This window comes from Ascidiella aspersa, chromosome 5, assembly GCF_963924565.1.
Source record: "Ascidiella aspersa chromosome 5, kaAscAspe10.2, whole genome shotgun sequence".
NCBI classification, from domain to species: domain Eukaryota; kingdom Metazoa; phylum Chordata; class Ascidiacea; order Phlebobranchia; family Ascidiidae; genus Ascidiella; species Ascidiella aspersa.
In genome coordinates, this window is record NC_139451.1 from 8,326,419 (window position 1) to 8,351,420 (window position 25,002).

At 37.6% G+C, this 25,002-nt stretch overlaps 79 non-coding genes across 79 annotated transcripts; all 79 read right to left on the reverse strand.

Moving 5' to 3' along the window:
• Nucleotides 1-87: 87 nt before the first annotated feature.
• LOC146142220 (U4 spliceosomal RNA) lies at nt 88-223 on the reverse strand. The gene has a single exon (XR_014499979.1). It is a non-coding gene; the product is annotated as a U4 spliceosomal RNA (small nuclear RNA).
• A 169-nt stretch (nt 224-392) lies between these two features.
• On the reverse strand, nt 393-511 carry LOC146142221 (U5 spliceosomal RNA). The gene has a single exon (XR_014499351.1). It is a non-coding gene; the product is annotated as a U5 spliceosomal RNA (small nuclear RNA).
• Nucleotides 512-722: 211 nt separating this feature from the next.
• Nucleotides 723-858, reverse strand: LOC146142222 (U4 spliceosomal RNA). Its single transcript, XR_014499885.1, has one exon. It is a non-coding gene; the product is annotated as a U4 spliceosomal RNA (small nuclear RNA).
• A 169-nt stretch (nt 859-1,027) lies between these two features.
• Nucleotides 1,028-1,146, reverse strand: LOC146142223 (U5 spliceosomal RNA). Its single transcript, XR_014499386.1, has one exon. It is a non-coding gene; the product is annotated as a U5 spliceosomal RNA (small nuclear RNA).
• Nucleotides 1,147-1,355: 209 nt separating this feature from the next.
• Nucleotides 1,356-1,491, reverse strand: LOC146142224 (U4 spliceosomal RNA). Its single transcript, XR_014499892.1, has one exon. It is a non-coding gene; the product is annotated as a U4 spliceosomal RNA (small nuclear RNA).
• A 169-nt stretch (nt 1,492-1,660) lies between these two features.
• Nucleotides 1,661-1,779, reverse strand: LOC146142225 (U5 spliceosomal RNA). The gene has a single exon (XR_014499597.1). It is a non-coding gene; the product is annotated as a U5 spliceosomal RNA (small nuclear RNA).
• A 208-nt stretch (nt 1,780-1,987) lies between these two features.
• Nucleotides 1,988-2,123, reverse strand: LOC146142226 (U4 spliceosomal RNA). The gene has a single exon (XR_014500010.1). It is a non-coding gene; the product is annotated as a U4 spliceosomal RNA (small nuclear RNA).
• A 169-nt stretch (nt 2,124-2,292) lies between these two features.
• LOC146142227 (U5 spliceosomal RNA) lies at nt 2,293-2,411 on the reverse strand. The gene has a single exon (XR_014499352.1). It is a non-coding gene; the product is annotated as a U5 spliceosomal RNA (small nuclear RNA).
• A 207-nt stretch (nt 2,412-2,618) lies between these two features.
• On the reverse strand, nt 2,619-2,754 carry LOC146142228 (U4 spliceosomal RNA). The gene has a single exon (XR_014499980.1). It is a non-coding gene; the product is annotated as a U4 spliceosomal RNA (small nuclear RNA).
• A 169-nt stretch (nt 2,755-2,923) lies between these two features.
• Nucleotides 2,924-3,042, reverse strand: LOC146142229 (U5 spliceosomal RNA). The gene has a single exon (XR_014499353.1). It is a non-coding gene; the product is annotated as a U5 spliceosomal RNA (small nuclear RNA).
• A 211-nt stretch (nt 3,043-3,253) lies between these two features.
• Nucleotides 3,254-3,389, reverse strand: LOC146142230 (U4 spliceosomal RNA). Its single transcript, XR_014499886.1, has one exon. It is a non-coding gene; the product is annotated as a U4 spliceosomal RNA (small nuclear RNA).
• A 169-nt stretch (nt 3,390-3,558) lies between these two features.
• LOC146142231 (U5 spliceosomal RNA) lies at nt 3,559-3,677 on the reverse strand. The gene has a single exon (XR_014499387.1). It is a non-coding gene; the product is annotated as a U5 spliceosomal RNA (small nuclear RNA).
• A 209-nt stretch (nt 3,678-3,886) lies between these two features.
• Nucleotides 3,887-4,022, reverse strand: LOC146142232 (U4 spliceosomal RNA). Its single transcript, XR_014500012.1, has one exon. It is a non-coding gene; the product is annotated as a U4 spliceosomal RNA (small nuclear RNA).
• A 169-nt stretch (nt 4,023-4,191) lies between these two features.
• On the reverse strand, nt 4,192-4,310 carry LOC146142233 (U5 spliceosomal RNA). The gene has a single exon (XR_014499354.1). It is a non-coding gene; the product is annotated as a U5 spliceosomal RNA (small nuclear RNA).
• A 207-nt stretch (nt 4,311-4,517) lies between these two features.
• On the reverse strand, nt 4,518-4,653 carry LOC146142234 (U4 spliceosomal RNA). The gene has a single exon (XR_014499981.1). It is a non-coding gene; the product is annotated as a U4 spliceosomal RNA (small nuclear RNA).
• Nucleotides 4,654-4,822: 169 nt separating this feature from the next.
• On the reverse strand, nt 4,823-4,941 carry LOC146142235 (U5 spliceosomal RNA). The gene has a single exon (XR_014499606.1). It is a non-coding gene; the product is annotated as a U5 spliceosomal RNA (small nuclear RNA).
• Nucleotides 4,942-5,150: 209 nt separating this feature from the next.
• Nucleotides 5,151-5,286, reverse strand: LOC146142236 (U4 spliceosomal RNA). Its single transcript, XR_014499871.1, has one exon. It is a non-coding gene; the product is annotated as a U4 spliceosomal RNA (small nuclear RNA).
• A 169-nt stretch (nt 5,287-5,455) lies between these two features.
• Nucleotides 5,456-5,574, reverse strand: LOC146142237 (U5 spliceosomal RNA). The gene has a single exon (XR_014499492.1). It is a non-coding gene; the product is annotated as a U5 spliceosomal RNA (small nuclear RNA).
• Nucleotides 5,575-5,785: 211 nt separating this feature from the next.
• On the reverse strand, nt 5,786-5,921 carry LOC146142238 (U4 spliceosomal RNA). Its single transcript, XR_014500018.1, has one exon. It is a non-coding gene; the product is annotated as a U4 spliceosomal RNA (small nuclear RNA).
• A 169-nt stretch (nt 5,922-6,090) lies between these two features.
• LOC146142239 (U5 spliceosomal RNA) lies at nt 6,091-6,209 on the reverse strand. The gene has a single exon (XR_014499503.1). It is a non-coding gene; the product is annotated as a U5 spliceosomal RNA (small nuclear RNA).
• A 209-nt stretch (nt 6,210-6,418) lies between these two features.
• Nucleotides 6,419-6,554, reverse strand: LOC146142240 (U4 spliceosomal RNA). Its single transcript, XR_014499893.1, has one exon. It is a non-coding gene; the product is annotated as a U4 spliceosomal RNA (small nuclear RNA).
• A 169-nt stretch (nt 6,555-6,723) lies between these two features.
• LOC146142241 (U5 spliceosomal RNA) lies at nt 6,724-6,842 on the reverse strand. The gene has a single exon (XR_014499497.1). It is a non-coding gene; the product is annotated as a U5 spliceosomal RNA (small nuclear RNA).
• Nucleotides 6,843-7,051: 209 nt separating this feature from the next.
• On the reverse strand, nt 7,052-7,187 carry LOC146142242 (U4 spliceosomal RNA). Its single transcript, XR_014499873.1, has one exon. It is a non-coding gene; the product is annotated as a U4 spliceosomal RNA (small nuclear RNA).
• Nucleotides 7,188-7,356: 169 nt separating this feature from the next.
• Nucleotides 7,357-7,475, reverse strand: LOC146142243 (U5 spliceosomal RNA). Its single transcript, XR_014499378.1, has one exon. It is a non-coding gene; the product is annotated as a U5 spliceosomal RNA (small nuclear RNA).
• A 192-nt stretch (nt 7,476-7,667) lies between these two features.
• LOC146142244 (U4 spliceosomal RNA) lies at nt 7,668-7,803 on the reverse strand. The gene has a single exon (XR_014499982.1). It is a non-coding gene; the product is annotated as a U4 spliceosomal RNA (small nuclear RNA).
• Nucleotides 7,804-7,972: 169 nt separating this feature from the next.
• LOC146142245 (U5 spliceosomal RNA) lies at nt 7,973-8,091 on the reverse strand. Its single transcript, XR_014499477.1, has one exon. It is a non-coding gene; the product is annotated as a U5 spliceosomal RNA (small nuclear RNA).
• A 209-nt stretch (nt 8,092-8,300) lies between these two features.
• On the reverse strand, nt 8,301-8,436 carry LOC146142246 (U4 spliceosomal RNA). The gene has a single exon (XR_014499810.1). It is a non-coding gene; the product is annotated as a U4 spliceosomal RNA (small nuclear RNA).
• A 169-nt stretch (nt 8,437-8,605) lies between these two features.
• Nucleotides 8,606-8,724, reverse strand: LOC146142247 (U5 spliceosomal RNA). The gene has a single exon (XR_014499479.1). It is a non-coding gene; the product is annotated as a U5 spliceosomal RNA (small nuclear RNA).
• A 209-nt stretch (nt 8,725-8,933) lies between these two features.
• Nucleotides 8,934-9,069, reverse strand: LOC146142248 (U4 spliceosomal RNA). The gene has a single exon (XR_014499952.1). It is a non-coding gene; the product is annotated as a U4 spliceosomal RNA (small nuclear RNA).
• Nucleotides 9,070-9,238: 169 nt separating this feature from the next.
• LOC146142249 (U5 spliceosomal RNA) lies at nt 9,239-9,357 on the reverse strand. Its single transcript, XR_014499355.1, has one exon. It is a non-coding gene; the product is annotated as a U5 spliceosomal RNA (small nuclear RNA).
• Nucleotides 9,358-9,566: 209 nt separating this feature from the next.
• Nucleotides 9,567-9,702, reverse strand: LOC146142250 (U4 spliceosomal RNA). The gene has a single exon (XR_014499763.1). It is a non-coding gene; the product is annotated as a U4 spliceosomal RNA (small nuclear RNA).
• A 169-nt stretch (nt 9,703-9,871) lies between these two features.
• On the reverse strand, nt 9,872-9,990 carry LOC146142251 (U5 spliceosomal RNA). Its single transcript, XR_014499480.1, has one exon. It is a non-coding gene; the product is annotated as a U5 spliceosomal RNA (small nuclear RNA).
• A 209-nt stretch (nt 9,991-10,199) lies between these two features.
• LOC146142252 (U4 spliceosomal RNA) lies at nt 10,200-10,335 on the reverse strand. The gene has a single exon (XR_014499840.1). It is a non-coding gene; the product is annotated as a U4 spliceosomal RNA (small nuclear RNA).
• Nucleotides 10,336-10,503: 168 nt separating this feature from the next.
• On the reverse strand, nt 10,504-10,622 carry LOC146142253 (U5 spliceosomal RNA). Its single transcript, XR_014499557.1, has one exon. It is a non-coding gene; the product is annotated as a U5 spliceosomal RNA (small nuclear RNA).
• Nucleotides 10,623-10,831: 209 nt separating this feature from the next.
• LOC146142254 (U4 spliceosomal RNA) lies at nt 10,832-10,967 on the reverse strand. The gene has a single exon (XR_014499764.1). It is a non-coding gene; the product is annotated as a U4 spliceosomal RNA (small nuclear RNA).
• A 169-nt stretch (nt 10,968-11,136) lies between these two features.
• Nucleotides 11,137-11,255, reverse strand: LOC146142255 (U5 spliceosomal RNA). Its single transcript, XR_014499558.1, has one exon. It is a non-coding gene; the product is annotated as a U5 spliceosomal RNA (small nuclear RNA).
• Nucleotides 11,256-11,464: 209 nt separating this feature from the next.
• LOC146142256 (U4 spliceosomal RNA) lies at nt 11,465-11,600 on the reverse strand. The gene has a single exon (XR_014499692.1). It is a non-coding gene; the product is annotated as a U4 spliceosomal RNA (small nuclear RNA).
• A 169-nt stretch (nt 11,601-11,769) lies between these two features.
• LOC146142257 (U5 spliceosomal RNA) lies at nt 11,770-11,888 on the reverse strand. The gene has a single exon (XR_014499528.1). It is a non-coding gene; the product is annotated as a U5 spliceosomal RNA (small nuclear RNA).
• Nucleotides 11,889-12,097: 209 nt separating this feature from the next.
• On the reverse strand, nt 12,098-12,233 carry LOC146142258 (U4 spliceosomal RNA). The gene has a single exon (XR_014499862.1). It is a non-coding gene; the product is annotated as a U4 spliceosomal RNA (small nuclear RNA).
• A 169-nt stretch (nt 12,234-12,402) lies between these two features.
• LOC146142259 (U5 spliceosomal RNA) lies at nt 12,403-12,521 on the reverse strand. The gene has a single exon (XR_014499515.1). It is a non-coding gene; the product is annotated as a U5 spliceosomal RNA (small nuclear RNA).
• A 209-nt stretch (nt 12,522-12,730) lies between these two features.
• Nucleotides 12,731-12,866, reverse strand: LOC146142260 (U4 spliceosomal RNA). The gene has a single exon (XR_014499693.1). It is a non-coding gene; the product is annotated as a U4 spliceosomal RNA (small nuclear RNA).
• Nucleotides 12,867-13,035: 169 nt separating this feature from the next.
• On the reverse strand, nt 13,036-13,154 carry LOC146142261 (U5 spliceosomal RNA). Its single transcript, XR_014499529.1, has one exon. It is a non-coding gene; the product is annotated as a U5 spliceosomal RNA (small nuclear RNA).
• Nucleotides 13,155-13,363: 209 nt separating this feature from the next.
• LOC146142262 (U4 spliceosomal RNA) lies at nt 13,364-13,499 on the reverse strand. Its single transcript, XR_014499863.1, has one exon. It is a non-coding gene; the product is annotated as a U4 spliceosomal RNA (small nuclear RNA).
• Nucleotides 13,500-13,668: 169 nt separating this feature from the next.
• On the reverse strand, nt 13,669-13,787 carry LOC146142263 (U5 spliceosomal RNA). Its single transcript, XR_014499516.1, has one exon. It is a non-coding gene; the product is annotated as a U5 spliceosomal RNA (small nuclear RNA).
• Nucleotides 13,788-13,996: 209 nt separating this feature from the next.
• LOC146142264 (U4 spliceosomal RNA) lies at nt 13,997-14,132 on the reverse strand. The gene has a single exon (XR_014499811.1). It is a non-coding gene; the product is annotated as a U4 spliceosomal RNA (small nuclear RNA).
• A 169-nt stretch (nt 14,133-14,301) lies between these two features.
• LOC146142265 (U5 spliceosomal RNA) lies at nt 14,302-14,420 on the reverse strand. The gene has a single exon (XR_014499481.1). It is a non-coding gene; the product is annotated as a U5 spliceosomal RNA (small nuclear RNA).
• A 209-nt stretch (nt 14,421-14,629) lies between these two features.
• LOC146142266 (U4 spliceosomal RNA) lies at nt 14,630-14,765 on the reverse strand. The gene has a single exon (XR_014499953.1). It is a non-coding gene; the product is annotated as a U4 spliceosomal RNA (small nuclear RNA).
• Nucleotides 14,766-14,934: 169 nt separating this feature from the next.
• LOC146142267 (U5 spliceosomal RNA) lies at nt 14,935-15,053 on the reverse strand. The gene has a single exon (XR_014499482.1). It is a non-coding gene; the product is annotated as a U5 spliceosomal RNA (small nuclear RNA).
• A 209-nt stretch (nt 15,054-15,262) lies between these two features.
• Nucleotides 15,263-15,398, reverse strand: LOC146142268 (U4 spliceosomal RNA). The gene has a single exon (XR_014499766.1). It is a non-coding gene; the product is annotated as a U4 spliceosomal RNA (small nuclear RNA).
• A 169-nt stretch (nt 15,399-15,567) lies between these two features.
• LOC146142269 (U5 spliceosomal RNA) lies at nt 15,568-15,686 on the reverse strand. Its single transcript, XR_014499357.1, has one exon. It is a non-coding gene; the product is annotated as a U5 spliceosomal RNA (small nuclear RNA).
• A 209-nt stretch (nt 15,687-15,895) lies between these two features.
• LOC146142270 (U4 spliceosomal RNA) lies at nt 15,896-16,031 on the reverse strand. Its single transcript, XR_014499767.1, has one exon. It is a non-coding gene; the product is annotated as a U4 spliceosomal RNA (small nuclear RNA).
• Nucleotides 16,032-16,200: 169 nt separating this feature from the next.
• On the reverse strand, nt 16,201-16,319 carry LOC146142271 (U5 spliceosomal RNA). The gene has a single exon (XR_014499483.1). It is a non-coding gene; the product is annotated as a U5 spliceosomal RNA (small nuclear RNA).
• Nucleotides 16,320-16,528: 209 nt separating this feature from the next.
• LOC146142272 (U4 spliceosomal RNA) lies at nt 16,529-16,664 on the reverse strand. The gene has a single exon (XR_014499841.1). It is a non-coding gene; the product is annotated as a U4 spliceosomal RNA (small nuclear RNA).
• Nucleotides 16,665-16,832: 168 nt separating this feature from the next.
• Nucleotides 16,833-16,951, reverse strand: LOC146142273 (U5 spliceosomal RNA). Its single transcript, XR_014499559.1, has one exon. It is a non-coding gene; the product is annotated as a U5 spliceosomal RNA (small nuclear RNA).
• A 209-nt stretch (nt 16,952-17,160) lies between these two features.
• LOC146142274 (U4 spliceosomal RNA) lies at nt 17,161-17,296 on the reverse strand. The gene has a single exon (XR_014499768.1). It is a non-coding gene; the product is annotated as a U4 spliceosomal RNA (small nuclear RNA).
• Nucleotides 17,297-17,465: 169 nt separating this feature from the next.
• On the reverse strand, nt 17,466-17,584 carry LOC146142275 (U5 spliceosomal RNA). Its single transcript, XR_014499560.1, has one exon. It is a non-coding gene; the product is annotated as a U5 spliceosomal RNA (small nuclear RNA).
• A 209-nt stretch (nt 17,585-17,793) lies between these two features.
• On the reverse strand, nt 17,794-17,929 carry LOC146142276 (U4 spliceosomal RNA). The gene has a single exon (XR_014499694.1). It is a non-coding gene; the product is annotated as a U4 spliceosomal RNA (small nuclear RNA).
• A 169-nt stretch (nt 17,930-18,098) lies between these two features.
• LOC146142277 (U5 spliceosomal RNA) lies at nt 18,099-18,217 on the reverse strand. The gene has a single exon (XR_014499530.1). It is a non-coding gene; the product is annotated as a U5 spliceosomal RNA (small nuclear RNA).
• Nucleotides 18,218-18,426: 209 nt separating this feature from the next.
• LOC146142278 (U4 spliceosomal RNA) lies at nt 18,427-18,562 on the reverse strand. The gene has a single exon (XR_014499864.1). It is a non-coding gene; the product is annotated as a U4 spliceosomal RNA (small nuclear RNA).
• A 169-nt stretch (nt 18,563-18,731) lies between these two features.
• Nucleotides 18,732-18,850, reverse strand: LOC146142279 (U5 spliceosomal RNA). Its single transcript, XR_014499485.1, has one exon. It is a non-coding gene; the product is annotated as a U5 spliceosomal RNA (small nuclear RNA).
• Nucleotides 18,851-19,059: 209 nt separating this feature from the next.
• Nucleotides 19,060-19,195, reverse strand: LOC146142280 (U4 spliceosomal RNA). The gene has a single exon (XR_014499865.1). It is a non-coding gene; the product is annotated as a U4 spliceosomal RNA (small nuclear RNA).
• Nucleotides 19,196-19,364: 169 nt separating this feature from the next.
• LOC146142281 (U5 spliceosomal RNA) lies at nt 19,365-19,483 on the reverse strand. Its single transcript, XR_014499486.1, has one exon. It is a non-coding gene; the product is annotated as a U5 spliceosomal RNA (small nuclear RNA).
• Nucleotides 19,484-19,692: 209 nt separating this feature from the next.
• LOC146142282 (U4 spliceosomal RNA) lies at nt 19,693-19,828 on the reverse strand. Its single transcript, XR_014499812.1, has one exon. It is a non-coding gene; the product is annotated as a U4 spliceosomal RNA (small nuclear RNA).
• Nucleotides 19,829-19,997: 169 nt separating this feature from the next.
• On the reverse strand, nt 19,998-20,116 carry LOC146142283 (U5 spliceosomal RNA). Its single transcript, XR_014499487.1, has one exon. It is a non-coding gene; the product is annotated as a U5 spliceosomal RNA (small nuclear RNA).
• A 209-nt stretch (nt 20,117-20,325) lies between these two features.
• LOC146142284 (U4 spliceosomal RNA) lies at nt 20,326-20,461 on the reverse strand. Its single transcript, XR_014499954.1, has one exon. It is a non-coding gene; the product is annotated as a U4 spliceosomal RNA (small nuclear RNA).
• Nucleotides 20,462-20,630: 169 nt separating this feature from the next.
• On the reverse strand, nt 20,631-20,749 carry LOC146142285 (U5 spliceosomal RNA). Its single transcript, XR_014499488.1, has one exon. It is a non-coding gene; the product is annotated as a U5 spliceosomal RNA (small nuclear RNA).
• Nucleotides 20,750-20,958: 209 nt separating this feature from the next.
• LOC146142286 (U4 spliceosomal RNA) lies at nt 20,959-21,094 on the reverse strand. Its single transcript, XR_014499769.1, has one exon. It is a non-coding gene; the product is annotated as a U4 spliceosomal RNA (small nuclear RNA).
• Nucleotides 21,095-21,263: 169 nt separating this feature from the next.
• Nucleotides 21,264-21,382, reverse strand: LOC146142287 (U5 spliceosomal RNA). Its single transcript, XR_014499496.1, has one exon. It is a non-coding gene; the product is annotated as a U5 spliceosomal RNA (small nuclear RNA).
• A 209-nt stretch (nt 21,383-21,591) lies between these two features.
• Nucleotides 21,592-21,727, reverse strand: LOC146142288 (U4 spliceosomal RNA). Its single transcript, XR_014499770.1, has one exon. It is a non-coding gene; the product is annotated as a U4 spliceosomal RNA (small nuclear RNA).
• Nucleotides 21,728-21,896: 169 nt separating this feature from the next.
• LOC146142289 (U5 spliceosomal RNA) lies at nt 21,897-22,015 on the reverse strand. The gene has a single exon (XR_014499489.1). It is a non-coding gene; the product is annotated as a U5 spliceosomal RNA (small nuclear RNA).
• A 209-nt stretch (nt 22,016-22,224) lies between these two features.
• Nucleotides 22,225-22,360, reverse strand: LOC146142290 (U4 spliceosomal RNA). The gene has a single exon (XR_014499842.1). It is a non-coding gene; the product is annotated as a U4 spliceosomal RNA (small nuclear RNA).
• A 168-nt stretch (nt 22,361-22,528) lies between these two features.
• On the reverse strand, nt 22,529-22,647 carry LOC146142291 (U5 spliceosomal RNA). Its single transcript, XR_014499561.1, has one exon. It is a non-coding gene; the product is annotated as a U5 spliceosomal RNA (small nuclear RNA).
• A 209-nt stretch (nt 22,648-22,856) lies between these two features.
• LOC146142292 (U4 spliceosomal RNA) lies at nt 22,857-22,992 on the reverse strand. The gene has a single exon (XR_014499771.1). It is a non-coding gene; the product is annotated as a U4 spliceosomal RNA (small nuclear RNA).
• A 169-nt stretch (nt 22,993-23,161) lies between these two features.
• LOC146142293 (U5 spliceosomal RNA) lies at nt 23,162-23,280 on the reverse strand. Its single transcript, XR_014499562.1, has one exon. It is a non-coding gene; the product is annotated as a U5 spliceosomal RNA (small nuclear RNA).
• A 209-nt stretch (nt 23,281-23,489) lies between these two features.
• LOC146142294 (U4 spliceosomal RNA) lies at nt 23,490-23,625 on the reverse strand. The gene has a single exon (XR_014499695.1). It is a non-coding gene; the product is annotated as a U4 spliceosomal RNA (small nuclear RNA).
• A 169-nt stretch (nt 23,626-23,794) lies between these two features.
• Nucleotides 23,795-23,913, reverse strand: LOC146142295 (U5 spliceosomal RNA). The gene has a single exon (XR_014499531.1). It is a non-coding gene; the product is annotated as a U5 spliceosomal RNA (small nuclear RNA).
• Nucleotides 23,914-24,122: 209 nt separating this feature from the next.
• On the reverse strand, nt 24,123-24,258 carry LOC146142296 (U4 spliceosomal RNA). The gene has a single exon (XR_014499784.1). It is a non-coding gene; the product is annotated as a U4 spliceosomal RNA (small nuclear RNA).
• Nucleotides 24,259-24,427: 169 nt separating this feature from the next.
• On the reverse strand, nt 24,428-24,546 carry LOC146142297 (U5 spliceosomal RNA). Its single transcript, XR_014499611.1, has one exon. It is a non-coding gene; the product is annotated as a U5 spliceosomal RNA (small nuclear RNA).
• Nucleotides 24,547-24,755: 209 nt separating this feature from the next.
• Nucleotides 24,756-24,891, reverse strand: LOC146142298 (U4 spliceosomal RNA). Its single transcript, XR_014499772.1, has one exon. It is a non-coding gene; the product is annotated as a U4 spliceosomal RNA (small nuclear RNA).
• Nucleotides 24,892-25,002: the final 111 nt, after the last annotated feature.

The window sequence follows — 25,002 nt, forward strand, 5'->3', positions numbered from 1 at the left end:
AACTTTACCAAAAAACATAAAAATACTGATATATAGCAGAAAGCAGATTTTCTACATGGTTGTGAAAGAGATGTTGTCTCGATAACGATTTCTTAAAACCGGTCAAATATTGCCGCGAAAGCTTTTTCAGCTATCGGGCGGGGTATTGGGTATAGTTTTCAACTAGCAATAATCGCGCCTCGGATAAACCTCATCAGCTACGATATCGTCACTGCGCAAAGGCAACCACACGCAGTTCGAGATAGCAATAAACGACTAATTTATTTTTTTTAGTTTGTTGCAACCTTCACCCCGATGCAGAGATACGTTAAACTTGTAGACTACACTAAATCAGGTCTTCTTTTATTTTGAACTGCTTAGATTAAGTCAAGTTTAACTCATTTTTCGGTAAAACTGCAGAACATGTCTGCAGATGCAAGAAATAACTAAAGACTCATTGCAATGTCCCACTTCACGGAAATCTTTAGTAAAAGGCGAAAGATTTACACGTTGTGAAGTGAGACCAGAGTAACGAGGTTTTGGCATTTTAGGTTTATAACGGAAGTTACTGCGACTAAGAATTGCTGTGCCAGGCAACCCTTGGGATGCCATGAAAGACAATTTTGCTACTGAATCTATATTTAGTGTGACAAACTTTACCAAAAGAAACATAAAACAACTAATCTATAGAAGAAAGCAGATTTTCGACATAGTTGTGAAAGAGATGTGTTGTCTGGATAACGATTTCTTAAAACCGGTCAAATATTGCCGCGAAAGCTTTTTAAGCCATCGGGCGGGGTATTGGGTATAGTTTTCAACTAGCAATAATCGCGCCTCGGATAAACCTCATCAGCTACAATATCGCCACTGCGCAAAGTCAACCACACGCAGTTCGAGATAGCAATAAACGACTAATTTATTTTTTTTAGTTTGTTGCAACCTTCACCCCGATGCAGAGATACGTTAAACTTGTAGACTACACTAAATCAGGTCTTCTTTTATTTTGAACTGCTTAGATTAAGTCAAGTTTAACTCATTTTTCGGTAAAACTGCAGAACATGTCTGCAGATGCAAGAAATAACTAAAGACTCATTGCAATGTCCCACTTCACGGAAATCTTTAGTAAAAGGCGAAAGATTTACACGTTGTGAAGTGAGACCAGAGTAGCGAGGTTTTGGCATTTTATGTTTATAACGGAAGTTACTGCGACTAAGAATTGCTGTGCCAGGGAACTCTTGGGATGCCATAGAAGACCATTTTGCTACTGAATCTATATTTAGTGTGACAAACTTCATCAAAAGAAACATAAAACAACTAATATATAGAAGAAAGCAGATTTTTTACATAGTTGTGAAAGAGATGTTGTCTGGATAACGATTTCTTAAAACCGTTTAAATATTGCCGCGAAAGCTTTTTAAGCCATCGGGCGGGGTATTGCGTATAGTTTTCAACTAGCAAAAATCGCGCCTCGGATAAACCTCATTAGCTACGATATCGCCACTGCGCAAAGTCAACGACATGCAGTTCGAGATAGTAGTAAACGACTAATCTATTTTTTTTAATTTGTTGCAACCTTCACGCCGATGCAAAGATACGTTAAACTTGTAGACTAAACTAAATTAGATCTTCTTTTATTTTGAACTGCTTAGATTAAGTCAAGTTTAACTACTTTTTCGGTAAAACTGCAGAACATGTCTGCAGATGCAAGAAATAACTAAAGACTCATTGCAATGTCCCACTTCACGGAAATCTTTAGTAAAAGGCGGAAGATTTACACGTTGTGAAGTGAGACCAGAGTAACGAGGTTTTGGCATTTTATGTTTATAACGGAAGTTACTTCGACTAAGAATTGCTGTGCCAGGCAAATCTTGGGATGCCATAGAAGACAATTTTGCTACTGAATCTAAATTTAGTGAGACGAACTTTACCAAAAAAACATAAAACGACTGATATATAGCAGAAAGCAGATTTTCTACATAGTTGTGAAAGAGATGTTGTCTCGATAACGATTTCTTAAAACCGGTCAAATATTGCCGCGAAAGCTTTTTAAGCCATCGGGCGGGGTATTGGGTATAGTTTTCAACTAGCAATAATCGCGCCTCGGATAAACCTCATCAGCTATAATATCGCCACTGCGCAAAGACAACCACACGCAGTTCGAGATAGCAATAAACGACTAATTTATTTTTTTTAGTTTGTTGCAACCTTCACCCCGATGCAGAGATACGTTAAACTTGTAGACTACACTAAATCAGGTCTTCTTTTATTTTGAACTGCTTAGATTAAGTCAAGTTTAACTCATTTTTCGGTAAAACTGCAGAACATGTCTGCAGATGCAAGAAATAACTAAAGACTCATTGCAATGTCCCACTTCACGGAAATCTTTAGTAAAAGGCGAAAGATTTACACGTTGTGAAGTGAGACCAGAGTAACGAGGTTTTGGCATTTTATGTTTATAACGGAAGTTACTTCGACTAAGAATTGCTGTGCCAGGCAAATCTTGGGATGCCATAGAAGACAATTTTGCTACTGAATCTAAATTTAGTGAGACAAACTTTACCAAAAAACATAAAAATACTGATATATAGCAGAAAGCAGATTTTCTACATGGTTGTGAAAGAGATGTTGTCTCGATAACGATTTCTTAAAACCGGTCAAATATTGCCGCGAAAGCTTTTTCAGCTATCGGGCGGGGTATTGGGTATAGTTTTCAACTAGCAATAATCGCGCCTCGGATAAACCTCATCAGCTACGATATCGTCACTGCGCAAAGGCAACCACACGCAGTTCGAGATAGCAATAAACGACTAATTTATTTTTTTTAGTTTGTTGCAACCTTCACCCCGATGCAGAGATACGTTAAACTTGTAGACTACACTAAATCAGGTCTTCTTTTATTTTGAACTGCTTAGATTAAGTCAAGTTTAACTCATTTTTCGGTAAAACTGCAGAACATGTCTGCAGATGCAAGAAATAACTAAAGACTCATTGCAATGTCCCACTTCACGGAAATCTTTAGTAAAAGGCGAAAGATTTACACGTTGTGAAGTGAGACCAGAGTAACGAGGTTTTGGCATTTTAGGTTTATAACGGAAGTTACTGCGACTAAGAATTGCTGTGCCAGGCAACCCTTGGGATGCCATGAAAGACAATTTTGCTACTGAATCTATATTTAGTGTGACAAACTTTACCAAAAGAAACATAAAACAACTAATCTATAGAAGAAAGCAGATTTTCGACATAGTTGTGAAAGAGATGTGTTGTCTGGATAACGATTTCTTAAAACCGGTCAAATATTGCCGCGAAAGCTTTTTAAGCCATCGGGCGGGGTATTGGGTATAGTTTTCAACTAGCAATAATCGCGCCTCGGATAAACCTCATCAGCTACAATATCGCCACTGCGCAAAGTCAACCACACGCAGTTCGAGATAGCAATAAACGACTAATTTATTTTTTTTAGTTTGTTGCAACCTTCACCCCGATGCAGAGATACGTTAAACTTGTAGACTACACTAAATCAGGTCTTCTTTTATTTTGAACTGCTTAGATTAAGTCAAGTTTAACTCATTTTTCGGTAAAACTGCAGAACATGTCTGCAGATGCAAGAAATAACTAAAGACTCATTGCAATGTCCCACTTCACGGAAATCTTTAGTAAAAGGCGAAAGATTTACACGTTGTGAAGTGAGACCAGAGTAGCGAGGTTTTGGCATTTTATGTTTATAACGGAAGTTACTGCGACTAAGAATTGCTGTGCCAGGGAACTCTTGGGATGCCATAGAAGACCATTTTGCTACTGAATCTATATTTAGTGTGACAAACTTCATCAAAAGAAACATAAAACAACTAATATATAGAAGAAAGCAGATTTTTTACATAGTTGTGAAAGAGATGTTGTCTCGATAACGATTTCTTAAAACCGGTCAAATATTGCCGCGAAAGCTTTTTAAGCCATCGGGCGGGGTATTGGGTATAGTTTTCAACTAGCAATAATCGCGCCTCGGATAAACCTCATCAGCTATAATATCGCCACTGCGCAAAGACAACCACACGCAGTTCGAGATAGCAATAAACGACTAATTTATTTTTTTTAGTTTGTTGCAACCTTCACCCCGATGCAGAGATACGTTAAACTTGTAGACTACACTAAATCAGGTCTTCTTTTATTTTGAACTGCTTAGATTAAGTCAAGTTTAACTCATTTTTCGGTAAAACTGCAGAACATGTCTGCAGATGCAAGAAATAACTAAAGACTCATTGCAATGTCCCACTTCACGGAAATCTTTAGTAAAAGGCGAAAGATTTACACGTTGTGAAGTGAGACCAGAGTAACGAGGTTTTGGCATTTTATGTTTATAACGGAAGTTACTTCGACTAAGAATTGCTGTGCCAGGCAAATCTTGGGATGCCATAGAAGACAATTTTGCTACTGAATCTAAATTTAGTGAGACAAACTTTACCAAAAAACATAAAAATACTGATATATAGCAGAAAGCAGATTTTCTACATAGTTGTGAAAGAGATGTTGTCTCGATAACGATTTCTTAAAACCGGTCAAATATTGCCGCGAAAGCTTTTTCAGCTATCGGGCGGGGTATTGGGTATAGTTTTCAACTAGCAATAATCGCGCCTCGGATAAACCTCATCAGCTACGATATCGTCACTGCGCAAAGGCAACCACACGCAGTTCGAGATAGCAATAAACGACTAATTTATTTTTTTTAGTTTGTTGCAACCTTCACCCCGATGCAGAGATACGTTAAACTTGTAGACTACACTAAATCAGGTCTTCTTTTATTTTGAACTGCTTAGATTAAGTCAAGTTTAACTCATTTTTCGGTAAAACTGCAGAACATGTGTGCAGATGCAAGAAATAACTAAAGACTCATTGCAATGTCCCACTTCACGGAAATCTTTAGTAAAACGCGAAAGATTTACACGTTGTGAAGTGAGACCAGAGTAACGAGGTTTTGGCATTTTAAGTTTATAACGGAAGTTACTGCGACTAAGAATTGCTGTGCCAGGCAACCCTTGGGATGCCATAAAAGACAATTTTGCTACTGAATCTATATTTAGTGTGACAAACTTTACCAAAAGAAACATAAAACAACTAATCTATAGAAGAAAGTAGATTTTCGACATAGTTGTGAAAGAGATGTTGTCTGGACAACGATTTCTTAAAACCGGTCAAATATTGCCGCGAAAGCTTTTTAAGTCATCGGGCGGGGTATTGGGTATAGTTTTCAACTAGCAATAATCGCGCCTCGGATAAACCTCATCAGCTACGATATCGCCACTGCGCAAAGACAACCACACGCAGTTCGAGATAGCAATAAACGACTAATTTATTTTTTTTAGTTTGTTGCAACCTTCACCCCGATGCAGAGATACGTTAAACTTGTAGACTACAGTAAATCAGGTCTTCTTTTATTTTGAACTGCTTAGATTAAGTCAAGTTTAACTCATTTTTCGGTAAAACTGCAGAACATGTCTGCAGATGCAAGAAATAACTAAAGACTCATTGCAATGTCCCACTTCACGGAAATCTTTAGTAAAAGGCGAAAGATTTACACGTTGTGAAGTGAGACCAGAGCAACGAGATTTTGGCATTTTAGGTTTATAACGGAAGTTACTGCGACTAAGAATTGCTGTGCCAGGCAACCCTTGGGATGCCATAAAAGACAATTTTGCTACTGAATCTATATTTAGTGTGACAAACTTTACCAAAAGAAACATAAAACAACTAATCTATAGAAGAAAGTAGATTTTCGACATAGTTTTAAAAGAGATGTGTTGTCTGGATAACGATTTCTTAAAACCGGTCAAATATTGCCGCGAAAGCTTTTTAAGCCATCGGGCGGGGTATTGGGTATAGTTTTTAACTATCAATAATCGCGCCTCGGATAAACCTCATCAGCTACGATATCGCCACTGCGCAAAGACAACCACACGCAGTTTGAGATAGCAATAAACGACTAATTTATGTTTTTTAGTTTGTTGCAACCTTCACCCCGATGCAGAGATACGTTAAACTTGTAGACTACACTAAATCAGGTCTTGTTTTATTTTGAACTGCTTAGATTAAGTCAAGTTTAACTCATTTTTCGGTAAAACTGCAGAACATGTATGCAGATGCAAGAAATAACTAAAGACTCATTGCAATGTCCCACTTCACGGAAATCTTTAGTAAAAGGCGAAAGATTTACACGTTGTGAAGTGAGACCAGAGTAGCGAGGTTTTGGCATTTTATGTTTATAACGGAAGTTACTGCGACTAAGAATTGCTGTGCCAGGGAACTCTTGGGATGCCATAGAAGACCATTTTGCTACTGAATCTATATTTAGTGTGACAAACTTCATCAAAAGAAACATAAAACAACTAATATATAGAAGAAAGCAGATTTTTTACATAGTTGTGAAAGAGATGTTGTCTGGATAACGATTTCTTAAAACCGTTTAAATATTGCCGCGAAAGCTTTTTAAGCCATCGGGCGGGGTATTGCGTATAGTTTTCAACTAGCAAAAATCGCGCCTCGGATAAACCTCATTAGCTACGATATCGCCACTGCGCAAAGTCAACGACATGCAGTTCGAGATAGTAGTAAACGACTAATCTATTTTTTTTAATTTGTTGCAACCTTCACGCCGATGCAAAGATACGTTAAACTTGTAGACTAAACTAAATTAGATCTTCTTTTATTTTGAACTGCTTAGATTAAGTCAAGTTTAACTCATTTTTCGGTAAAACTGCAGAACATGTGTGCAGATGCAAGAAATAACTAAAGACTCATTGCAATGTCCCACTTCACGGAAATCTTTAGTAAAAGGCGAAAGATTTACACGTTGTGAAGTGAGACCAGAGTAACGAGGTTTTGGCATTTTAAGTTTATAACGGAAGTTACTGCGACTAAGAATTGCTGTGCCAGGCAACCCTTGGGATGCCATAAAAGACAATTTTGCTACTGAATCTATATTTAGTGTGACAAACTTTACCAAAAGAAACATAAAACAACTAATCTATAGAAGAAAGTAGATTTTCGACATAGTTGTGAAAGAGATGTTGTCTGGACAACGATTTCTTAAAACCGGTCAAATATTGCCGCGAAAGCTTTTTAAGTCATCGGGCGGGGTATTGGGTATAGTTTTCAACTAGCAATAATCGCGCCTCGGATAAACCTCATCAGCTACGATATCGCCACTGCGCAAAGACAACCACACGCAGTTCGAGATAGCAATAAACGACTAATTTATTTTTTTTAGTTTGTTGCAACCTTCACCCCGATGCAGAGATACGTTAAACTTGTAGACTACACTAAATCAGGTCTTCTTTTATTTTGAACTGCTTAGATTAAGTCAAGTTAAACTCATTTTTCGGTAAAACTGCAGAACATGTCTGCAGATGCAAGAAATTACTAAAGACTCATTGCAATGTCCCACTTCACGGAAATCTTTAGTAAAAGGCGAAAGATTTACACGTTGTGAAGTGAGACCAGAGTAACGAGGTTTTGGCATTTTAGGTTTATAACGGAAGGTTCTGCGACTAAGACCCATGGGATGCCATAAAAGACAATTTTGCTACTGAATCTATATTTAGTGTGACAACCTTTACCAAAAGAAACGTAAAACAACTAATCTATAGAAGAAAGTAGATTTTCGACGTAGTTGTGAAAGAGATGTTGTCTCGATAACGATTTCTTAAAACCGGTCAAATATTGCCGCGAAAGCTTTTTCAGCTATCGGGCGGGGTATTGGGTATAGTTTTCAACTAGCAATAATCGCGCCTCGGATAAACCTCATCAGCTACGATATCGTCACTGCGCAAAGGCAACCACACGCAGTTCGAGATAGCAATAAACGACTAATTTATTTTTTTTAGTTTGTTGCAACCTTCACCCCGATGCAGAGATACGTTAAACTTGTAGACTACAGTAAATCAGGTCTTCTTTTATTTTGAACTGCTTAGATTAAGTCAAGTTTAACTCATTTTTCGGTAAAACTGCAGAACATGTCTGCAGATGCAAGAAATAACTAAAGACTCATTGCAATGTCCCACTTCACGGAAATCTTTAGTAAAAGGCGAAAGATTTACACGTTGTGAAATGAGACCAGAGTAACGATGTTTCAGCATTTTATGTTTATAACGGAAGTTACTGCGACTAAGAATTGCTGTGCCAGGGAACTCTTGGGATGCCATAAAAGACAATTTTGCTACTGAATCTATATTTAGTTTGACAAACTTTACCAAAAGAAAAATAAAACAACTAATCTATAGAAGAAAGTAGATTTTCGACATAGTTGTGAAAGAGATGTTGTCTGGATAACGATTTCTTAAAACCGGTCAAATATTGCCGCGAAAGCTTTTTAAGCCATCGGGCGGGGTATTGGGTATAGTTTTCAACTAGCAATAATCGCGCCTCGGATAAACCTCATCAGCTACGATATCGCCGCTGCGCAAAGACAACCACACGCAGTTCGAGATAGCAATAAACGACTAATTTATTTTTTTTAGTTTGTTGCAACCTTCACCCCGATGCAGAGATACGTTAAACTTGTAGACTACACTAAATCAGGTCTTCTTTTATTTTGAACTGCTTAGATTAAGTCAAGTTTAACTCATTTTTCGGTAAAACTGCAGAACATGTCTGCAGATGCAAGAAATAACTAAAGACTCATTGCAATGTCCCACTTCACGGAAATCTTTAGTAAAAGGCGAAAGATTTACACGTTGTGAAATGAGACCAGAGTAACGAGGTTTTAGCATTTTATGTTTATAACGGAAGTTACTGCGACTAAGAATTGCTGTGCCAGGGAACTCTTGGGATGCCATAAAAGACAATTTTGCTACTGAATCTATATTTAGTTTGACAAACTTTACCAAAAGAAACATAAAACAACTAATCTATAGAAGAAAGTAGATTTTCGACATAGTTGTGAAAGAGATGTTGTCTGGATAACGATTTCTTAAAACCGGTCAAATATTGCCGCGAAAGCTTTTTAAGCCATCGGGCGGGGTATTGGGTATAGTTTTCAACTAGCAATAATCGCTCCTCGGATAAACCTCATCAGCTACGATATCGCCACTGCGCAAAGACAACCACACGCAGTTCGAGATAGCAATAAACGACTAATTTATTTTTTTTAGTTTGTTGCAACCTTCACCCCGATGCAGAGATACGTTAAACTTGTAGACTACACTAAATCAGGTCTTGTTTTATTTTGAACTGCTTAGATTAAGTCAAGTTTAACTCATTTTTCGGTAAAACTGCAGAACATGTCTGCAGATGCAAGAAATAACTAAAGACTCATTGCAATGTCCCACTTCACGGAAATCTTTAGTAAAAGGCGAAAGATTTACACGTTGTGAAGTGAGACCAGAGTAACGAGGTTTTGGCATTTTATGTTTATAACGGAAGTTACTGCGACTAAGAATTGCTGTGCCAGGCAACTCTTGGGATGCCATAAAAGACAATTTTGCTACTGAATCTATATTTAGTTTGACAAACTTTACCAAAAGAAACATAAAACAACTAATCTATAGAAGAAAGTAGATTTTCGACATAGTTGTGAAAGAGATGTTGTCTGGATAACGATTTCTTAAAACCGGTCAAATATTGCCGCGAAAGCTTTTTAAGCCATCGGGCGGGGTATTGGGTATAGTTTTCAACTAGCAATAATCGCGCCTCGGATAAACCTCATCAGCTACGATATCGCCACTGCGCAAAGACAACCACACGCAGTTCGAGATAGCAATAAACGACTAATTTATTTTTTTTAGTTTGTTGCATCCTTCACCCCGATGCAGAGATACGTTAAACTTGTAGACTACACTAAATCAGGTCTTCTTTTATTTTGAACTGCTTAGATTAAGTCAAGTTTAACTCATTTTTCGGTAAAACTGCAGAACATGTCTGCAGATGCAAGAAATAACTAAAGACTCATTGCAATGTCCCACTTCACGGAAATCTTTAGTAAAAGGCGAAAGATTTACACGTTGTGAAATGAGACCAGAGTAACGAGGTTTTAGCATTTTATGTTGATAACGGAAGTTACTGCGACTAAGAGTTGCTGTGCCAGGGAACACTTGGGATGCCATAAAAGACAATTTTGCTACTGAATCTATATTTAGTTTGACAAACTTTACCAAAAGAAACATAAAACAACTAATCTATAGAAGAAAGTAGATTTTCGACGTAGTTGTGAAAGAGATGTTGTCTGGATAACGATTTCTTAAAACCGGTCAAATATTGCCGCGAAAGCTTTTTAAGCCATCGGGCGGGGTATTGGGTATAGTTTTCAACTAGCAATAATCGCGCCTCGGATAAACCTCATCAGCTACAATATCGCCACTGCGCAAAGACAACCACACGCAGTTCGAGATAGCAATAAACGACTAATTTATTTTTTTAGTTTGTTGCAACCTTCACCCCGATGCAGAGATACGTTAAACTTGTAGACTACACTAAATCAGGTCTTGTTTCATTTTGAACTGCTTAGACTAAGTCAAGTTTAACTCATTTTTCGGTAAAACTGCAGAACATGTCTGCAGATGCAAGAAATAACTAAAGACTCATTGCAATGTCCCACTTCACGGAAATCTTTAGTAAAAGGCGAAAGATTTACACGTTGTGAAGTTAGACCAGAGTAACGAGGTTTTGGCATTTTATGTTTATAACGGAAGTTACTGCGACTAAGAATTGCTGTGCCAGGCAACTCTTGGGATGCCATAAAAGACAATTTTGCTACTGAATCTATATTTAGTGTGACAAACTTTACCAAAAGAAACGTAAAACAACTAATCTATAGAAGAAAGTAGATTTTCGACATAGTTGTGAAAGAGATGTTGTCTGGATAACGATTTCTTAAAACCGGTCAAATATTGCCGCGAAAGCTTTTTAAGCCATCGGGCGGGGTATTGGGTATAGTTTTCAACTAGCAATAATCGCGCCTCGGATAAACCTCATCAGCTACGATATCGCCACTGCGCAAAGACAACCACACGCAGTTCGAGATAGCAATAAACGACTAATTTATTTTTTTTAGTTTGTTGCATCCTTCACCCCGATGCAGAGATACGTTAAACTTGTAGACTACACTAAATCAGGTCTTCTTTTATTTTGAACTGCTTAGATTAAGTCAAGTTTAACTCATTTTTCGGTAAAACTGCAGAACATGTCTGCAGATGCAAGAAATAACTAAAGACTCATTGCAATGTCCCACTTCACGGAAATCTTTAGTAAAAGGCGAAAGATTTACACGTTGTGAAGTTAGACCAGAGTAACGAGGTTTTGGCATTTTATGTTTATAACGGAAGTTACTGCGACTAAGAATTGCTGTGCCAGGCAACTCTTGGGATGCCATAAAAGACAATTTTGCTACTGAATCTATATTTAGTGTGACAAACTTTACCAAAAGAAACGTAAAACAACTAATCTATAGAAGAAAGTAGATTTTCGACATAGTTGTGAAAGAGATGTTGTCTGGATAACGATTTCTTAAAACCGGTCAAATATTGCCGCGAAAGCTTTTAAAGCCATCGGGCGGGGTATTGGGTATAGTTTTCAACTAGCAATAATCGCGCCTCGGATAAACCTCATCAGCTACGATATCGCCACTGCGCAAAGACAACCACACGCAGTTCGAGATAGCAATAAACGACTAATTGATTTTTTTTAGTTTGTTGCATCCTTCACCCCGATGCAGAGATACGTTAAACTTGTAGACTACACTAAATCAGGTCTTGTTTTATTTTGAACTGCTTAGATTAAGTCAAGTTTAACTCATTTTTCGGTAAAACTGCAGAACATGTCTGCAGATGCAAGAAATAACTAAAGACTCATTGCAATGTCCCACTTCACGGAAATTTTTAGTAAAAGGCGAAAGATTTACACGTTGTGAAGTGAGACCAGAGTAACGAGGTTTTGGCATTTTATGTTTATAACGGAAATTACTGCGACTAAGAATTGCTGTGCCAGGCAACCCTTGGGATGCCATAAAAGACAATTTTGCTACTGAATCTATATTTAGTGTGACAAACTTTACCAAAAGAAACATAAAACAACTAATCTATAGAAGAAAGTAGATTTTCGACATAGTTGTGAAAGAGATGTTGTCTGGATAACGATTTCTTAAAACCGGTCAAATATTGCCGCGAAAGCTTTTTAAGCCATCGGGCGGGGTATTGGTTATAGTTTTCAACTAGCAATAATCGCGCCTCGGATAAACCTCATCAGCTACAATATCGCCACTGCGCAAAGACAACCACACGCAGTTCGAGATAGCAATGAACGACTAATTTATTTTTTTTAGTTTGTTGCAACCTTCACCCCGATGCAGAGATACGTTAAACTTGTAGACTACAGTAAATCAGGTCTTCTTTTATTTTGAACTGCTTAGATTAAGTCAAGTTTAACTCATTTTTCGGTAAAACTGCAGAACATGTCTGCAGATGCAAGAAATAACTAAAGACTCATTGCAATGTCCCACTACACGGAAATCTTTAGTAAAAGGCGAAAGATTTACACGTTGTGAAATGAGACCAGAGTAACGATGTTTCAGCATTTTATGTTTATAACGGAAGTTACTGCGACTAAGAATTGCTGTGCCAGGGAACTCTTGGGATGCCATAAAAGACAATTTTGCTACTGAATCTATATTTAGTTTGACAAACTTTACCAAAAGAAAAATAAAACAACTAATCTATAGAAGAAAGTAGATTTTCGACATAGTTGTGAAAGAGATGTTGTCTGGATAACGATTTCTTAAAACCGGTCAAATATTGCCGCGAAAGCTTTTAAAGCCATCGGGCGGGGTATTGGGTATAGTTTTCAACTAGCAATAATCGCGCCTCGGATAAACCTCATCAGCTACGATATCGCCACTGCGCAAAGACAACCACACGCAGTTCGAGATAGCAATAAACGACTAATTGATTTTTTTTAGTTTGTTGCATCCTTCACCCCGATGCAGAGATACGTTAAACTTGTAGACTACACTAAATCAGGTCTTGTTTTATTTTGAACTGCTTAGATTAAGTCAAGTTTAACTCATTTTTCGGTAAAACTGCAGAACATGTCTGCAGATGCAAGAAATAACTAAAGACTCATTGCAATGTCCCACTTCACGGAAATTTTTAGTAAAAGGCGAAAGATTTACACGTTGTGAAGTGAGACCAGAGTAACGAGGTTTTGGCATTTTATGTTTATAACGGAAATTACTGCGACTAAGAATTGCTGTGCCAGGCAACCCTTGGGATGCCATAAAAGACAATTTTGCTACTGAATCTATATTTAGTGTGACAAACTTTACCAAAAGAAACATAAAACAACTAATCTATAGAAGAAAGTAGATTTTCGACATAGTTGTGAAAGAGATGTTGTCTGGATAACGATTTCTTAAAACCGGTCAAATATTGCCGCGAAAGCTTTTTAAGCCATCGGGCGGGGTATTGGTTATAGTTTTCAACTAGCAATAATCGCGCCTCGGATAAACCTCATCAGCTACAATATCGCCACTGCGCAAAGACAACCACACGCAGTTCGAGATAGCAATGAACGACTAATTTATTTTTTTTAGTTTGTTGCAACCTTCACCCCGATGCAGAGATACGTTAAACTTGTAGACTACAGTAAATCAGGTCTTCTTTTATTTTGAACTGCTTAGATTAAGTCAAGTTTAACTCATTTTTCGGTAAAACTGCAGAACATGTCTGCAGATGCAAGAAATAACTAAAGACTCATTGCAATGTCCCACTACACGGAAATCTTTAGTAAAAGGCGAAAGATTTACACGTTGTGAAATGAGACCAGAGTAACGATGTTTCAGCATTTTATGTTTATAACGGAAGTTACTGCGACTAAGAATTGCTGTGCCAGGGAACTCTTGGGATGCCATAAAAGACAATTTTGCTACTGAATCTATATTTAGTTTGACAAACTTTACCAAAAGAAAAATAAAACAACTAATCTATAGAAGAAAGTAGATTTTCGACATAGTTGTGAAAGAGATGTTGTCTGGATAACGATTTCTTAAAACCGGTCAAATATTGCCGCGAAAGCTTTTTAAGCCATCGGGCGGGGTATTGGGTATAGTTTTCAACTAGCAATAATCGCGCCTCGGATAAACCTCATCAGCTACGATATCGCCGCTGCGCAAAGACAACCACACGCAGTTCGAGATAGCAATAAACGACTAATTTATTTTTTTTAGTTTGTTGCAACCTTCACCCCGATGCAGAGATACGTTAAACTTGTAGACTACACTAAATCAGGTCTTCTTTTATTTTGAACTGCTTAGATTAAGTCAAGTTTAACTCATTTTTCGGTAAAACTGCAGAACATGTCTGCAGATGCAAGAAATAACTAAAGACTCATTGCAATGTCCCACTTCACGGAAATCTTTAGTAAAAGGCGAAAGATTTACACGTTGTGAAATGAGACCAGAGTAACGAGGTTTTAGCATTTTATGTTTATAACGGAAGTTACTGCGACTAAGAATTGCTGTGCCAGGGAACTCTTGGGATGCCATAAAAGACAATTTTGCTACTGAATCTATATTTAGTTTGACAAACTTTACCAAAAGAAACATAAAACAACTAATCTATAGAAGAAAGTAGATTTTCGACATAGTTGTGAAAGAGATGTTGTCTGGATAACGATTTCTTAAAACCGGTCAAATATTGCCGCGAAAGCTTTTTAAGCCATCGGGCGGGGTATTGGGTATAGTTTTCAACTAGCAATAATCGCTCCTCGGATAAACCTCATCAGCTACGATATCGCCACTGCGCAAAGACAACCACACGCAGTTCGAGATAGCAATAAACGACTAATTTATTTTTTTTAGTTTGTTGCAACCTTCACCCCGATGCAGAGATACGTTAAACTTGTAGACTACACTAAATCAAGTCTTGTTTTATTTTGAACTGCTTAGATTAAGTCAAGTTTAACTCATTTTTCGGTAAAACTGCAGAACATGTCTGCAGATGCAAGAAATAACTAAAGACTCATTGCAATGTCCCACTTCACGGAAATCTTTAGTAAAAGGCGAAAGATTTACACGTTGTGAAATGAGACCAGAGTAACGAGGTTTTAGCATTTTATGTTTATAACGGAAGTTACTGCGACTAAGAATTGCTGTGCCAGGGAACTCTTGGGATGCCATAAAAGACAATTTTGCTACTGAATCTATATTTAGTTTGACAAACTTTACCAAAAGAAACATAAAACAACTAATCTATAGAAGAAAGTAGATTTTCGACATAGTTGTGAAAGAGATGTTGTCTGGATAACGATTTCTTAAAACCGGTCAAATATTGCCGCGAAAGCTTTTTAAGCCATCGGGCGGGGTATTGGGTATAGTTTTCAACTAGCAATAATCGCGCCTCGGATAAACCTCATCAGCTACGATATCGCCACTGCGCAAAGACAACCACACGCAGTTCGAGATAGCAATAAACGACTAATTTATTTTTTTTAGTTTGTTGCAACCTTCACCCCGATGCAGAGATACGTTAAACTTGTAGACTACACTAAATCAGGTCTTGTTTTATTTTGAACTGCTTAGATTAAGTCAAGTTTAACTCATTTTTCGGTAAAACTGCAGAACATGTCTGCAGATGCAAGAAATAACTAAAGACTCATTGCAATGTCCCACTTCACGGAAATCTTTAGTAAAAGGCGAAAGATTTACACGTTGTGAAGTGAGACCAGAGTAACGAGGTTTTGGCATTTTATGTTTATAACGGAAGTTACTGCGACTAAGAATTGCTGTGCCAGGCAACTCTTGGGATGCCATAAAAGACAATTTTGCTACTGAATCTATATTTAGTTTGACAAACTTTACCAAAAGAAACATAAAACAACTAATCTATAGAAGAAAGTAGATTTTCGACATAGTTGTGAAAGAGATGTTGTCTGGATAACGATTTCTTAAAACCGGTCAAATATTGCCGCGAAAGCTTTTTAAGCCATCGGGCGGGGTATTGGGTATAGTTTTCAACTAGCAATAATCGCGCCTCGGATAAACCTCATCAGCTACGATATCGCCACTGCGCAAAGACAACCACACGCAGTTCGAGATAGCAATAAACGACTAATTTATTTTTTTTAGTTTGTTGCATCCTTCACCCCGATGCAGAGATACGTTAAACTTGTAGACTACACTAAATCAGGTCTTCTTTTATTTTGAACTGCTTAGATTAAGTCAAGTTTAACTCATTTTTCGGTAAAACTGCAGAACATGTCTGCAGATGCAAGAAATAACTAAAGACTCATTGCAATGTCCCACTTCACGGAAATCTTTAGTAAAAGGCGAAAGATTTACACGTTGTGAAATGAGACCAGAGTAACGAGGTTTTAGCATTTTATGTTGATAACGGAAGTTACTGCGACTAAGAGTTGCTGTGCCAGGGAACACTTGGGATGCCATAAAAGACAATTTTGCTACTGAATCTATATTTAGTTTGACAAACTTTACCAAAAGAAACATAAAACAACTAATCTATAGAAGAAAGTAGATTTTCGACGTAGTTGTGAAAGAGATGTTGTCTGGATAACGATTTCTTAAAACCGGTCAAATATTGCCGCGAAAGCTTTTTAAGCCATCGGGCGGGGTATTGGGTATAGTTTTCAACTAGCAATAATCGCGCCTCGGATAAACCTCATCAGCTACAATATCGCCACTGCGCAAAGACAACCACACGCAGTTCGAGATAGCAATAAACGACTAATTTATTTTTTTAGTTTGTTGCAACCTTCACCCCGATGCAGAGATACGTTAAACTTGTAGACTACACTAAATCAGGTCTTGTTTCATTTTGAACTGCTTAGACTAAGTCAAGTTTAACTCATTTTTCGGTAAAACTGCAGAACATGTCTGCAGATGCAAGAAATAACTAAAGACTCATTGCAATGTCCCACTTCACGGAAATCTTTAGTAAAAGGCGAAAGATTTACACGTTGTGAAGTTAGACCAGAGTAACGAGGTTTTGGCATTTTATGTTTATAACGGAAGTTACTGCGACTAAGAATTGCTGTGCCAGGCAACTCTTGGGATGCCATAAAAGACAATTTTGCTACTGAATCTATATTTAGTGTGACAAACTTTACCAAAAGAAACGTAAAACAACTAATCTATAGAAGAAAGTAGATTTTCGACATAGTTGTGAAAGAGATGTTGTCTGGATAACGATTTCTTAAAACCGGTCAAATATTGCCGCGAAAGCTTTTTAAGCCATCGGGCGGGGTATTGGGTATAGTTTTCAACTAGCAATAATCGCGCCTCGGATAAACCTCATCAGCTACGATATCGCCACTGCGCAAAGACAACCACACGCAGTTCGAGATAGCAATAAACGACTAATTTATTTTTTTTAGTTTGTTGCATCCTTCACCCCGATGCAGAGATACGTTAAACTTGTAGACTACACTAAATCAGGTCTTCTTTTATTTTGAACTGCTTAGATTAAGTCAAGTTTAACTCATTTTTCGGTAAAACTGCAGAACATGTCTGCAGATGCAAGAAATAACTAAAGACTCATTGCAATGTCCCACTTCACGGAAATCTTTAGTAAAAGGCGAAAGATTTACACGTTGTGAAGTTAGACCAGAGTAACGAGGTTTTGGCATTTTATGTTTATAACGGAAGTTACTGCGACTAAGAATTGCTGTGCCAGGCAACTCTTGGGATGCCATAAAAGACAATTTTGCTACTGAATCTATATTTAGTGTGACAAACTTTACCAAAAGAAACGTAAAACAACTAATCTATAGAAGAAAGTAGATTTTCGACATAGTTGTGAAAGAGATGTTGTCTGGATAACGATTTCTTAAAACCGGTCAAATATTGCCGCGAAAGCTTTTAAAGCCATCGGGCGGGGTATTGGGTATAGTTTTCAACTAGCAATAATCGCGCCTCGGATAAACCTCATCAGCTACGATATCGCCACTGCGCAAAGACAACCACACGCAGTTCGAGATAGCAATAAACGACTAATTGATTTTTTTTAGTTTGTTGCATCCTTCACCCCGATGCAGAGATACGTTAAACTTGTAGACTACACTAAATCAGGTCTTGTTTTATTTTGAACTGCTTAGATTAAGTCAAGTTTAACTCATTTTTCGGTAAAACTGCAGAACATGTCTGCAGATGCAAGAAATAACTAAAGACTCATTGCAATGTCCCACTTCACGGAAATTTTTAGTAAAAGGCGAAAGATTTACACGTTGTGAAGTGAGACCAGAGTAACGAGGTTTTGGCATTTTATGTTTATAACGGAAGTTACTGCGACTAAGAATTGCTGTGCCAGGCAACCCTTGGGATGCCATAAAAGACAATTTTGCTACTGAATCTATATTTAGTGTGACAAACTTTACCAAAAGAAACATAAAACAACTAATCTATAGAAGAAAGTAGATTTTCGACATAGTTGTGAAAGAGATGTTGTCTGGATAACGATTTCTTAAAACCGGTCAAATATTGCCGCGAAAGCTTTTTAAGCCATCGGGCGGGGTATTGGTTATAGTTTTCAACTAGCAATAATCGCGCCTCGGATAAACCTCATCAGCTACAATATCGCCACTGCGCAAAGACAACCACACGCAGTTCGAGATAGCAATGAACGACTAATTTATTTTTTTTAGTTTGTTGCAACCTTCACCCCGATGCAGAGATACGTTAAACTTGTAGACTACAGTAAATCAGGTCTTCTTTTATTTTGAACTGCTTAGATTAAGTCAAGTTTAACTCATTTTTCGGTAAAACTGCAGAACATGTCTGCAGATGCAAGAAATAACTAAAGACTCATTGCAATGTCCCACTTCACGGAAATCTTTAGTAAAAGGCGAAAGATTTACACGTTGTGAAATGAGACCAGAGTAACGATGTTTCAGCATTTTATGTTTATAACGGAAGTTACTGCGACTAAGAATTGCTGTGCCAGGGAACTCTTGGGATGCCATAAAAGACAATTTTGCTACTGAATCTATATTTAGTTTGACAAACTTTACCAAAAGAAAAATAAAACAACTAATCTATAGAAGAAAGTAGATTTTCGACATAGTTGTGAAAGAGATGTTGTCTGGATAACGATTTCTTAAAACCGGTCAAATATTGCCGCGAAAGCTTTTTAAGCCATCGGGCGGGGTATTGGTTATAGTTTTCAACTAGCAATAATCGCGCCTCGGATAAACCTCATCAGCTACAATATCGCCACTGCGCAAAGACAACCACACGCAGTTCGAGATAGCAATAAACGACTAATTTATTTTTTTTAGTTTGTTGCAACCTTCACCCCGATGCAGAGATACGTTAAACTTGTAGACTACAGTAAATCAGGTCTTCTTTTATTTTGAACTGCTTAGATTAAGTCAAGTTTAACTCATTTTTCGGTAAAACTGCAGAACATGTCTGCAGATGCAAGAAATAACTAAAGACTCATTGCAATGTCCCACTTCACGGAAATCTTTAGTAAAAGGCGAAAGATTTACACGTTGTGAAATGAGACCAGAGTAACGATGTTTCAGCATTTTATGTTTATAACGGAAGTTACTGCGACTAAGAATTGCTGTGCCAGGGAACTCTTGGGATGCCATAAAAGACAATTTTGCTACTGAATCTATATTTAGTTTGACAAACTTTACCAAAAGAAAAATAAAACAACTAATCTATAGAAGAAAGTAGATTTTCGACATAGTTGTGAAAGAGATGTTGTCTGGATAACGATTTCTTAAAACCGGTCAAATATTGCCGCGAAAGCTTTTTAAGCCATCGGGCGGGGTATTGGGTATAGTTTTCAACTAGCAATAATCGCGCCTCGGATAAACCTCATCAGCTACGATATCGCCGCTGCGCAAAGACAACCACACGCAGTTCGAGATAGCAATAAACGACTAATTTATTTTTTTTAGTTTGTTGCAACCTTCACCCCGATGCAGAGATACGTTAAACTTGTAGACTACACTAAATCAGGTCTTCTTTTATTTTGAACTGCTTAGATTAAGTCAAGTTTAACTCATTTTTCGGTAAAACTGCAGAACATGTCTGCAGATGCAAGAAATAACTAAAGACTCATTGCAATGTCCCACTTCACGGAAATCTTTAGTAAAAGGCGAAAGATTTACACGTTGTGAAATGAGACCAGAGTAACGAGGTTTTAGCATTTTATGTTTATAACGGAAGTTACTGCGACTAAGAATTGCTGTGCCAGGGAACTCTTGGGATGCCATAAAAGACAATTTTGCTACTGAATCTATATTTAGTTTGACAAACTTTACCAAAACAAACATAAAACAACTAATCTATAGAAGAAAGTAGATTTTCGACATAGTTGTGAAAGAGATGTTGTCTGGATAACGATTTCTTAAAACCGGTCAAATATTGCCGCGAAAGCTTTTTAAGCCATCGGGCGGGGTATTGGGTATAGTTTTCAACTAGCAATAATCGCTCCTCGGATAAACCTCATCAGCTACGATATCGCCACTGCGCAAAGACAACCACACGCAGTTCGAGATAGCAATAAACGACTAATTTATTTTTTTTAGTTTGTTGCAACCTTCACCCCGATGCAGAGATACGTTAAACTTGTAGACTACACTAAATCAAGTCTTGTTTTATTTTGAACTGCTTAGATTAAGTCAAGTTTAACTCATTTTTCGGTAAAACTGCAGAACATGTCTGCAGATGCAAGAAATAACTAAAGACTCATTGCAATGTCCCACTTCACGGAAATCTTTAGTAAAAGGCGAAAGATTTACACGTTGTGAAATGAGACCAGAGTAACGAGGTTTTAGCATTTTATGTTTATAACGGAAGTTACTGCGACTAAGAATTGCTGTGCCAGGGAACTCTTGGGATGCCATAAAAGACAATTTTGCTACTGAATCTATATTTAGTTTGACAAACTTTACCAAAAGAAACATAAAACAACTAATCTATAGAAGAAAGTAGATTTTCGACATAGTTGTGAAAGAGATGTTGTCTGGATAACGATTTCTTAAAACCGGTCAAATATTGCCGCGAAAGCTTTTTAAGCCATCGGGCGGGGTATTGGGTATAGTTTTCAACTAGCAATAATCGCGCCTCGGATAAACCTCATCAGCTACGATATCGCCACTGCGCAAAGACAACCACACGCAGTTCGAGATAGCAATAAACGACTAATTTATTTTTTTTAGTTTGTTGCAACCTTCACCCCGATGCAGAGATACGTTAAACTTGTAGACTACACTAAATCAGGTCTTGTTTTATTTTGAACTGCTTAGATTAAGTCAAGTTTAACTCATTTTTCGGTAAAACTGCTGAACATGTCTGCAGATGCAAGAAATAACTAAAGACTCATTGCAATGTCCCACTTCACGGAAATCTTTAGTAAAAGGCGAAAGATTTACACGTTGTGAAGTGAGACCAGAGTAACGAGGTTTTGGCATTTTATGTTTATAACGGAAGTTACTGCGACTAAGAATTGCTGTGCCAGGCAACTCTTGGGATGCCATAAAAGACAATTTTGCTACTGAATCTATATTTAGTTTGACAAACTTTACCAAAAGAAACATAAAACAACTAATCTATAGAAGAAAGTAGATTTTCGACATAGTTGTGAAAGAGATGTTGTCTGGATAACGATTTCTTAAAACCGGTCAAATATTGCCGCGAAAGCTTTTTAAGCCATCGGGCGGGGTATTGGGTATAGTTTTCAACTAGCAATAATCGCGCCTCGGATAAACCTCATCAGCTACGATATCGCCACTGCGCAAAGACAACCACACGCAGTTCGAGATAGCAATAAACGACTAATTTATTTTTTTTAGTTTGTTGCATCCTTCACCCCGATGCAGAGATACGTTAAACTTGTAGACTACACTAAATCAGGTCTTCTTTTATTTTGAACTGCTTAGATTAAGTCAAGTTTAACTCATTTTTCGGTAAAACTGCAGAACATGTCTGCAGATGCAAGAAATAACTAAAGACTCATTGCAATGTCCCACTTCACGGAAATCTTTAGTAAAAGGCGAAAGATTTACACGTTGTGAAATGAGACCAGAGTAACGAGGTTTTAGCATTTTATGTTGATAACGGAAGTTACTGCGACTAAGAGTTGCTGTGCCAGGGAACACTTGGGATGCCATAAAAGACAATTTTGCTACTGAATCTATATTTAGTTTGACAAACTTTACCAAAAGAAACATAAAACAACTAATCTATAGAAGAAAGTAGATTTTCGACGTAGTTGTGAAAGAGATGTTGTCTGGATAACGATTTCTTAAAACCGGTCAAATATTGCCGCGAAAGCTTTTTAAGCCATCGGGCGGGGTATTGGGTATAGTTTTCAACTAGCAATAATCGCGCCTCGGATAAACCTCATCAGCTACAATATCGCCACTGCGCAAAGACAACCACACGCAGTTCGAGATAGCAATAAACGACTAATTTATTTTTTTAGTTTGTTGCAACCTTCACCCCGATGCAGAGATACGTTAAACTTGTAGACTACACTAAATCAGGTCTTGTTTTATTTTGAACTGCTTAGACTAAGTCAAGTTTAACTCATTTTTCGGTAAAACTGCAGAACATGTCTGCAGATGCAAGAAATAACTAAAGACTCATTGCAATGTCCCACTTCACGGAAATCTTTAGTAAAAGGCGAAAGATTTACACGTTGTGAAGTTAGACCAGAGTAACGAGGTTTTGGCATTTTATGTTTATAACGGAAGTTACTGCGACTAAGAATTGCTGTGCCAGGCAACTCTTGGGATGCCATAAAAGACAATTTTGCTACTGAATCTATATTTAGTGTGACAAACTTTACCAAAAGAAACGTAAAACAACTAATCTATAGAAGAAAGTAGATTTTCGACATAGTTGTGAAAGAGATGTTGTCTGGATAACGATTTCTTAAAACCGGTCAAATATTGCCGCGAAAGCTTTTTAAGCCATCGGGCGGGGTATTGGGTATAGTTTTCAACTAGCAATAATCGCGCCTCGGATAAACCTCATCAGCTACGATATCGCCACTGCGCAAAGACAACCACACGCAGTTCGAGATAGCAATAAACGACTAATTTATTTTTTTTAGTTTGTTGCATCCTTCACCCCGATGCAGAGATACGTTAAACTTGTAGACTACACTAAATCAGGTCTTCTTTTATTTTGAACTGCTTAGATTAAGTCAAGTTTAACTCATTTTTCGGTAAAACTGCAGAACATGTCTGCAGATGCAAGAAATAACTAAAGACTCATTGCAATGTCCCACTTCACGGAAATCTTTAGTAAAAGGCGAAAGATTTACACGTTGTGAAGTTAGACCAGAGTAACGAGGTTTTGGCATTTTATGTTTACAACGGAAGTTACTGCGACTAAGAATTGCTGTGCCAGGCAACTCTTGGGATGCCATAAAAGACAATTTTGCTACTGAATCTATATTTAGTGTGACAAACTTTACCAAAAGAAACGTAAAACAACTAATCTATAGAAGAAAGTAGATTTTCGACATAGTTGTGAAAGAGATGTTGTCTGGATAACGATTTCTTAAAACCGGTCAAATATTGCCGCGAAAGCTTTTAAAGCCATCGGGCGGGGTATTGGGTATAGTTTTCAACTAGCAATAATCGCGCCTCGGATAAACCTCATCAGCTACGATATCGCCACTGCGCAAAGACAACCACACGCAGTTCGAGATAGCAATAAACGACTAATTGATTTTTTTTAGTTTGTTGCATCCTTCACCCCGATGCAGAGATACGTTAAACTTGTAGACTACACTAAATCAGGTCTTGTTTTATTTTGAACTGCTTAGATTAAGTCAAGTTTAACTCATTTTTCGGTAAAACTGCAGAACATGTCTGCAGATGCAAGAAATAACTAAAGACTCATTGCAATGTCCCACTTCACGGAAATTTTTAGTAAAAGGCGAAAGATTTACACGTTGTGAAGTGAGACCAGAGTAACGAGGTTTTGGCATTTTATGTTTATAACGGAAGTTACTGCGACTAAGAATTGCTGTGCCAGGCAACCCTTGGGATGCCATAAAAGACAATTTTGCTCCTGAATCTATATTTAGTGTGACAAACTTTACCAAAAGAAACATAAAACAACTAATCTATAGAAGAAAGTAGATTTTCGACATAGTTGTGAAAGAGATGTTGTCTCGATAACGATTTCTTAAAACCGGTCAAATATTGCCGCGAAAGCTTTTTAAGCCATCGGGCGGGGTGTTGGGTATAGTTTTCAACTAGCAATAATCGCGCCTCGGATAAACCTCATCAGCTACGATATCGCCACTGCGCAAAGACAACCACACGCAGTTCGAGATAGCAATAAACGACTAATTTATTTTTTTTAGTTTGTTGCATCCTTCACCCCGATGCAGAGATACGTTAAACTTGTAGACTACACTAAATCAGGTCTTCTTTTATTTTGAACTGCTTAGATTAAGTCAAGTTTAACTCATTTTTCGGTAAAACTGCAGAACATGTCTGCAGATGCAAGAAATAACTAAAGACTCATTGCAATGACCCACTTCACGGAAATCTTTAGTAAAAGGCGAAAGATTTACACGTTGTGAAGTGAGGACAAAGTAACGAGGTTTTGGCATTTTATGTTTATAACGGAAGTTACTGCGACTAAGAATTGCTGTGCCAGGCAACCCTTGGGATGCCATAAAAGACAATTTTGCTGCTGAATCTATATTTAGTGTGACAAACTTTACCAAAAGAAACATAAAACAACTAATCTATAGAAGAAAGTCGATTTTCGACATAGTTGTGAAAGAGATGTTGTCTGGATAACGATTTCTTAAAACCGGTCAAATATTGCCGCGAAAGCTTTTTAAGCCATCGGGCGGGGTATTGGGTATAGTTTTCAACTAGCAATAATCGCGCCTCGGATAAACCTCATCAGCTACGATATCGCCACTGCGCAAAGACAACCACACGCAGTTCGAGATAGCAATAAACGACTAATTTATTTTTTTTAGTTTGTTGCAACCTTCACCCCGATGCAGAGATACGTTAAACTTGTAGACTACACTAAATCAG